Consider the following 8,921-nt stretch of genomic DNA (forward strand, 5'->3'; position numbering starts at 1 on the left):
TGCTACTCTTGCCCCGATTGGAAGTGCCTTCTCTCTGTTTAATGAGTTTTTTTAAACTTTTTTCTGCACTTCTCTTTCTTCTCCCGTCTTCGATGTCAGAACCACATGATCTAAGTTCACCTGAAGATTAGATGAAAGAAAAAAAAAAGGCACAAAGGTGAGAGTGTAATACTCCTTTTGTCCAAATATTTCTGAAATAACAACATTTCATTTATCTACTCAGAACTGGTGTCTTGAAGATTAGAACACTAACAGGAATGCAATGAGTACATATTAAGGAAGATGGATAAGATTCTGTAAACTTACTCCAATCAAGCTTATGTTTTGATATATATATATATATATATATATAGAGAGAGAGAGAGGGGCAAAAACTACTGAATTCACGTGAACCCATATCCTCTGCATTGGAAGATTGATTTTATATATATTCCCAGATGCTCCTCGAGTTTCATTGGTGTTATTCTATTTGATAAATGCATACTATATATCTGCCAGAGGGATTCTAACTGAGGTTTTGAGTTGCTATTGCAAAACATCAATAGCATAGAGCTTTTAGGAGTGAAGAAATAGGCTCAATTAGATTGATTTAGGCAAAATTATTGACAAGGAAAGGATCAGTCAATTTGCCTTTCAAAGTTCAACAATCCGATAACAACATTCAAATAAAATTATTCTAATTGAAAGTCCTTTCAAATTCTTTATATAATAAGATTCTGACATAATTTTTTCATCTATTTTACGTTGTTACATTTATTACATGTTATTGTTATGTTCGCTCAATGTATTTTGGCTGTTTCCGTGATGTTATATGGACTAACATCATTTTTTTTTTTGCACCAGGTATTTATATACCCATATTGTTAAAAAATTGCCAGATATCTGTCACAACTCACAACCCAAAATCCCACCATATGAGTCGTGATGACACTTAGTATCTAAGACTAAGTAAGTCGATTATAATAACAATTCAAGCCATTTTTATTTTTAAAATAGATAATCGAAACCAACAGCAAAAATAAAGATACAACCTCCCAAGACTGGTAGTACTGAGTCACGAACTCTAACTGAATACATGAAATGATCGGAAGGAAATTAAATATACAATATTGCTCGAATAATATATGATAGTACGATAAAAGAGAAAGACTCCAAGGGACTACGACGACCAAACAGCTCTACCTTGAATCCTTGCGATCACTCTCTAACTCTTTCCGAGTCCTATATCTCCAATACCTGGCTCTGTACATAAAAAAATGTACAGAAGTATAGTAAGAGTACACCACAGCGGTACCCAGTAAGTATCAAGACTAACCTCGGTGGAGTAGTGACGAGGTACAGTCAAGACACATCTAATAACCTATGCAATATAGCATACCCCAATAATAGGAAACAAATAGCAATGATACCAACAATTATCAACTAGTGATATAAACAACCGGACAACAGGAACACCATAAATATCGCTCAACAAACTATGATTACAAGTGCAACCATTTAATCAAGTCCTTCAATTACACATATTTCATCTAAAAGTTTTCCAAATAATAATCTTTAGAATATAATACTTACCAATAAATATATTTCGAATATACTTCCTTCAAATAAATATCCTTCAAATCTAATTTTTTGAAATAATATTTTGAATATAATTCTTTCAAATAAAAGTCACATTGTGACACCTCATTTCACAATCATAAAAATACGGGTCTCAGCCCACCTTCATATTTTTCGTAATACGGGCCTCACCCCACTTTCATATTTCCACGGCACCTCGTGCCCATATTTCTATCACAACTGCACGGACAACTCACATGCCAAAAATATCAATATATAAAAAAATATGCACGACCAATTTACTTTACAAATAGTTTGAGTGGAGAAAATGACATTGCACTTAAATTAAAGCATCATATAAACTATTGATTTGGATGTAAAACTTATTAATTTAAAACATAATAGTAATTTCTTTTATTTAAAACAATTCAATCATTGAAAATCGTTAAAAACCAAAAATATAAATCTTCAAAGTCTCGTACTAAAAAGTCAAAGTGAACACAATGCAACAAGGAGCACAAAACACATAATAATAATAATAATAATAATAATAATAATAATAATAATAATAATAATAATAATAATAATAATAATAATAATGTCAACTAGTACATCACAAAAGAAGATAAGAATTTACATATTAATGAAACAAAATCACCAAAGACAAGAACATAAATAAAGATATATCAACAGGGCACTACCGAGGTACCGCCTCGTAGTCCTAAATCATAAATAAATTCACAATATCTCATTTTCTTATATCACCGCGGGAGCCTTCACATATAATTTTAAATAAAACAATTTTCCCCGAAATAGCATCCCGCGTTTTAGCCACCCTTATCACACCGCATGACTTCTAGTAGTTCCCCTACTAGCCACGCGTTTCAAGTCACCCTTATCTCACCGCATGCGTTTCAACACCCTGGCCTTATATCACCGCATGCGTATCAATATCACAATATTTCACAAATCGCACCTCAAGTGCCTAAATATCACAACATAATACAACTTGCACCTTAAGTGCCCAATTATCGCAGCATAATACAACTTGCACCTCAAGTGATCACATATCAAAGCATATCACAAATTGCACATCAAGTGCTCAAATATTACAACATATCACAAATTTCACATCCAGTGCTCAAATCTTACAGCATATCACAAATTTCACGTCAAGTGCTCAAATATTACAACATATCATAAATTTCACATCCAGTGCTCAAATCCTACAACAAATCACAAATTTCACGTCATGTGCTCAAATATTACAACATATCATAAATTTCACATCAGGTGCCCAAATATTACAACTTGTCACATGAATCAACAATACATTATTTTTCCATAATAAGAAGCCAACGACTCGGTCATAATGCGCACACAAATTCTAACAAAATATCTGGGAGTGAAAACTCAACAAAATAATATTTCACAATTTAACACTTCGCCTCAATATGATTTACAACCTTTATAACTCAATATCAATTTCAACAACATGAATTGAAAAGAAATTCATCAAGGGACTACACATTTTTTTTTAATTCACAACTTCATGAAATAGATAGATTTATTCATCTTATTAACTAAATTTCTCATTTAAATTGTATGTAGATAAAATCAATAATGAAAATTATTTTCATAAAAATAGCAACTCAAACAAACACAGAATTCACATAAAAGTCAAGTAGCAATCGCACCAAATTATCATATAAAAATAATCTAGACAAATAAGAGATTTAATAAATCCAAACAATTTTCTAATTTAATACATAAGGTTGTCTACGAATTTTAACCGATATAGTTTGCACATATAAACCAAGTACGTACTCGTCACCTCGCGAACATGGTTTTCAATCACACAATTTCCACATAAGACTCAATGCCTAAGGGGAAATTCCCCCACACAAGGTTAGACAAGATACTTACCTCAAATCACGCCATCTCAATCCAATAATTGACATTTTTCCTCGATTATCCAACTCTGAATGGTTCGTATCTAGCCAAAAATAATTCAATACAATCAACACAGATTATTGGAATCAATCCCATGTGAAAATACCAAATTTCCCAATAAAATCCGAAATTAGATAAAAAATCACCCGTGGGGCCCACGTCTCGGAATCCGACGAAAGTTACAAAATATGAACGCCCATTCAACCACGAGTCCAACCATACCAAAATTACTAAATTCCAACAACAAATCGACCTCCAAATCTTAAATCTAAGGTATAGAGAATTTCTACCATTTTCAACCCAATTCACTAATTTCATGATAAAAACAACAATAGATTCATGTATTTTAACCAAAATCGAGTTAGAATCACTTACCCCAATCCATATGGTGAAAATCGCCTAAAAAATCGCTTTAATCCGAGCTCCATAGCTCCAAATGTGTTAAAAATGGATGAAACTCGCGTTTTGTAATTTGTCCAAGTAAGTCGCAGGTGTCGAATACGATTTATAAATCGCATTGGGTAACTGCGATTTGCCTCTGCCCTAGAACACAACATTACCCGCCTTCAGTAAATCCATCATAACTTTTTGTACAAATGTCCAAATGATGAACGGTTTGAAGCGTTAGTAACTAAACTCAAAGACCTTTAATTTGATAGGTTGTGCATCACATAACACCTTATATATATATGTAGATGTGCTCGTCCAAAGTGTGATCTTGTGCTTGCTCATTTAGAATTTTAGCCTATCTTGAAATTTTCCAACTTGGCTTAGACTTAGGCTTCTCCTTAGACCCCAAATCACTTATAATATACTTCGTACGCTTATTATCATATCCAATTGATATCCATCATATTAATAGTCCGTCATTGCGCACAAAATAATATAATTAGCGCACATCAACTTTCTTAATAGTTTAAGTACTTCAAAAAATTTCTGAGGTGTTACAATATTCCTCCATAAGTTTCCTTATACTACAGTTGGAGCCTCAAAACTGTTACATCTTTGCGTAAATTAGCTCTTCATAGCATATTTAAGTTTGAACATTAACCAAATTATGTTGTTGATTCTCTGTAATTTTTGTTGGGCCCGGGCATAGCACGGGCTTCCCCTACTAGTAATAGAATAAGAGCTAGTTTTGCCTTTTTGTGTATATATGTTTCGTTTTCCCCGCTATGTATACAAATTCTTTTATTTGTAGCTCAATTCAGGGGGAGAAGATCCCCAAATCAAGCTCTTTTTTGTTATGATTCTATGAATAAAATTCCTCTTGATGGCTGCATAACGGTTGGGTATTAATGCAAAAATTCTTTATAACGGCTGCTCATTGAATACTATTTTTTCCAATCGATATCTTCCTTTCAGATCTCTGTCCTTGGTTCCAATTTCTTCAAAATATATTCAACATCGGTCACATGTTTGTAACCGGTGCCAAGCTGCCAGCTATTTGCTGACTCATATTTTACTTGTCTTTTCTTCCACGTGTCAACTCGTCGATCATCCACCCGTCGTTCATCAATTTTGCCCCATACACTTATAGGAAATAATTAGATTTTCGTGGGTTATAAACTGGAATATAACTTTTCTCTTAAAGAAGAAGCGTCCTTTTCAATTACTAAAGGAAATTTATTTCGACGATACATCCATATTTCAAAATGCTTATTTGGAAAAGATTTCTTTTTCCTTCTTCAATTTTACACTCCAGACATATCATCTTTGAAATGTTGTAGAATCAAAGTACATCACAGTCGCAATAATTCGGCATCTCGTGTGCGTTACATTATTATCTTAGACAGATAAACGATTGTGGATTTTGTAGCCATTTGCTCGCCCACTTTGCTAGTGTAAACATACATATTTTTTCATTTCTTTCTTAGAATAAGCCATCACCAATTATTGTCATATATAGTGGTCCTCAACAGAAATATAAAAGGGTTGGTTAAAGTTTGAGACAGAAGTTGTAAATATAAAAAGAATAATTGGTTGTTGCTTTTCGCATATTAATATGAAGTATGGAAATTCCAACTGAATAGTAGTATATGAAAATTCGCAATTTAACTTAGCGAAATACGTCAAAAATGGCCGAGTAGAACTCAATTCAATCGTTTTTTGGAATTACCAAACCTAGACCCAATCTTTTCATGTATAGAGGAATCATGGCCCAACTTTAACCATGAAAACGATTGCAAATAATAGATTGATATTGCAATTGAATGGAATATTCTTTAATGATAAGCACAAATTACCCATAGGGTAGTGGAAAATAGGCTAACAACTGGAATAGTATTTCTTTTTCTTAAAGAGGAAAGCTTTTCAAATACAAAAGGATGTTTGTTGAGCTGATACATGAATTTATAGAAAAAGCTATTTGAGAAAAGATTCTTTATTTTTCACCCTTAATTTTTACGCACCAAAGATATAATAATACTGAAGATGTTATAGAACCAAAGCAAGTACGTAATAGTCTGTGATTATGCGGCATCTCGTGTGCGTTATCTTTATCATCTTTGACATACATAGCAAGAAGACTTTGGAATTTTACAGCCAAATTGTCGTAGACCTATTTTGGTAGTGTGAACACTTAGACAAATGTTTTTTATTCTCTCTTGGACCAGCCATCACCCATTATTGGACTGTACTGGGCCTCAACGGGGATAGAAAAGGTTTTTTTTCTTCACTTTTAGCCCGCACCAGAAACTATTCACATTCGACAATCGAATAAGTGTATAAAATTTGTATAATTTTTTTATATAATATACAAAATATATATATATAGACAAAAATATACATTGTTTCGATTATTAGTTTGAGAGCGACTATACAGTGTCAGTTCCTTTAAAAAAAGGGTTAGGGAGGTTTTAGACAGAAGATTAAAACGAAACAACCACAAACGTAATATAGTTATACAGAGTATAAAAGATCAAATGGGCTAACACTAGTGGCATATCTAGTGTAGAAACTATGGGTTCAGTGCTCATACCATAGGGCTTTTTGCCCCAAAAATTATTAAATATGTACAAATAATAAATTTTGAACCCATTAAATTAGATGAGACATGGTAGAATTGCGAATCTGAACCCATAAAATTATAGTAACACTTACGCGAGACAATTGAGAATCGAACTCGTAAAACTACAATTTAAATTAAAGCGTCTTAGTCGTTGTATGCTTTTATTTTGCGTCGTTGTTGTTCTAGACTATCTAAGAATTTAGTGCCTAGATGATTAAATAAAACGATTCAACAACTTGTTTGTGTATTCAAAAGTCGAAACTGGCTACAAATTAAAGATCATGCTGAAATGGCTTCATTTTCAAAAATCTCAGGCTCTAAATGCAATGATTATTAAAGAAGCTAACTGTCTAGAATTTAAAATCCAAATCACCAATCCATTTTCTAAGTTGCAATTTCACTTTAGCAGATTTTCATTTTGGAAGTTATATAACCCTTTTCTGAGTTGTTCCAACTTGCTTTACTTTATCAACTAGTTCATTATTTAAGATGTATTTTGTACAACAGGTCAAGTGTGAAAGTGTCCTTGAAATTTGTCCTTGTTCAAATAGCGTGGCGTGGACAAGACAGCCTAACCTATGCAGTCACACACCTTTGACAAGTACGCTGTAAATGATTTACTAGATTGGGCACTGACTAAATGTTTACCAAATTATTGTCCGACAATAACATATGGCTAAAAACCTAACTAAAAGTCTAAACCACACAAGAATTTGTTCTTCTCTAGCGATATATATTCTTCAAATAATGTGAGCTGAAGTACAAGAAAGGAATGGAATCTTTCCTTAAAAAATAAAAAGAATAAACTGAGTCATAAATCTGTGGTAGTTATTATTTGCACAAAATCCAGACAATGACCAGAGTCCTCCTCTTATTTAGTTTATTACATAGTGAAATCCTAAATTCGGACTGCTCCTTTGGGGACATACGATGAATGATAATAAAGAAAATTCTTAATTCAAACTCGTGTAGTATATTAAACCTCTCAACCATTAGATATTACCTCAGTTTTAGGCAACGCCGGTGTAAAACACTCTTAATATAGCAAATACCGCTCATTTTGGATTAAACTCGTACGGTTTTTTCCAAACAACCTTACATCATTAACAATATATATTACTATACTTCATATGTTTTTGTTTTTATTATCAAATGAATATGTGAAAACATTATCCAACTCTCAACGCACACTCTCACAGTTCAGCTTCTAAATATAGTTTTACTATTAGAAATTGTGTTATAGGAAATAGTTAGTGACAGGTATGGTCTAGTCTCATTTCTCCCCAAAAGTCATGGACTGGTCATGAAAAGTGGGCTTGGAAGTAGTGGGAGAGTGGGTGGAGCTCAAGAACCCGTGACCTCAAATAGAAAAATTAGTACTCCATTTATTTGTCATATTTTTCTTATTCTGTTTCAAAAATAATGTCATACTTTCTTATTTTGTAACAATTTAACTTTAATTTTTTTATTTTATCCTAAAGTGTTCAGTTCTTTCTTAAACTCCGTAAACATCACCACATCAGTTGAGACGGAGGGAATAGTACTATTTTGTGAAGTCAATTTATGCAGCAATATTCGTGCTTTGGACCAAGACACGACCACTTGAACAACCCCATGTTACGAATTTTTGTCTGTCTCTTGAAGGTCACAAATGGTTACTCATATAGATCCTCTATTCCTCTCCTTAAGGATGTAAAGTGAAGTACTATTTGTTTGAACGTTTCCTTTCTTTATCATATGCTTCACTAATCTAAAATTGTCAATGGCATGGGTCATGCTACTGTGCTGCTGTTTCTTTTGATGGCAACATGACCATTTCTCTTTCCTCTTCGCCATTTATTGTTTGTTTTTGTCTTTTGATCTTTCTCTCTTTCCTTTCATCTTCTTGTCTCCGGTCATTGGCAATTCATTTCCAATCACATGTTTACGGATTTAAAATTTAGAGTTACTTGGTTCAAAATCATCACGATGTAGGTTTGATACTTTATATACATACATACACAAACATATTTCCATTTCTTTTTCACTTTTAATAGTACTATAGTTTTCCGAACTACTGTTGTCTTTTTCAACTTGTGCATAACGGGTAATAAGTCGCAAAGAGAAACTTTAGGAATTGGACTGTAGAAAACCTGCTTGAGAAAATTCTGGCAGAAGAGAGGGACTTGTACTAATTCAGCAAAGTCCCCTATCGACTTTTGACCAGGGTAGTTATTGAACAATCTTTTTGGAAGTTGGAAACCGTAGTATTTTAACGAACAACAAACATGAAAACAGACGACAGAAAATGACTTAAATTGTGAAGATTAAAATTATATGCACGGATAATGTAAAGATATTTGCATTAAAAATCTCACCAAATACAGAATCATTTTTGGGATAAGTGAAGAACCACTCTTAA

At 32.9% G+C, this 8,921-nt stretch overlaps 1 long non-coding RNA gene across 1 annotated transcript; it reads right to left on the reverse strand.

Annotated features, from left to right (window-relative positions):
• Positions 1-1,190: 1,190 nt before the first annotated feature.
• Positions 1,191-3,933, reverse strand: LOC138889065 (uncharacterized). The gene is made up of 3 exons (XR_011406628.1): positions 3,886-3,933; positions 3,484-3,553; positions 1,191-1,242 (listed from the first exon to the last, which is right to left on the reverse strand). It is a non-coding gene; the product is annotated as an uncharacterized lncRNA (long non-coding RNA).
• Between the last annotated feature and the right edge of the window lie 4,988 nt (positions 3,934-8,921).

This window comes from Nicotiana sylvestris, chromosome 4 (assembly GCF_000393655.2).
Source record: "Nicotiana sylvestris chromosome 4, ASM39365v2, whole genome shotgun sequence".
Taxonomy (NCBI): domain Eukaryota; kingdom Viridiplantae; phylum Streptophyta; class Magnoliopsida; order Solanales; family Solanaceae; genus Nicotiana; species Nicotiana sylvestris.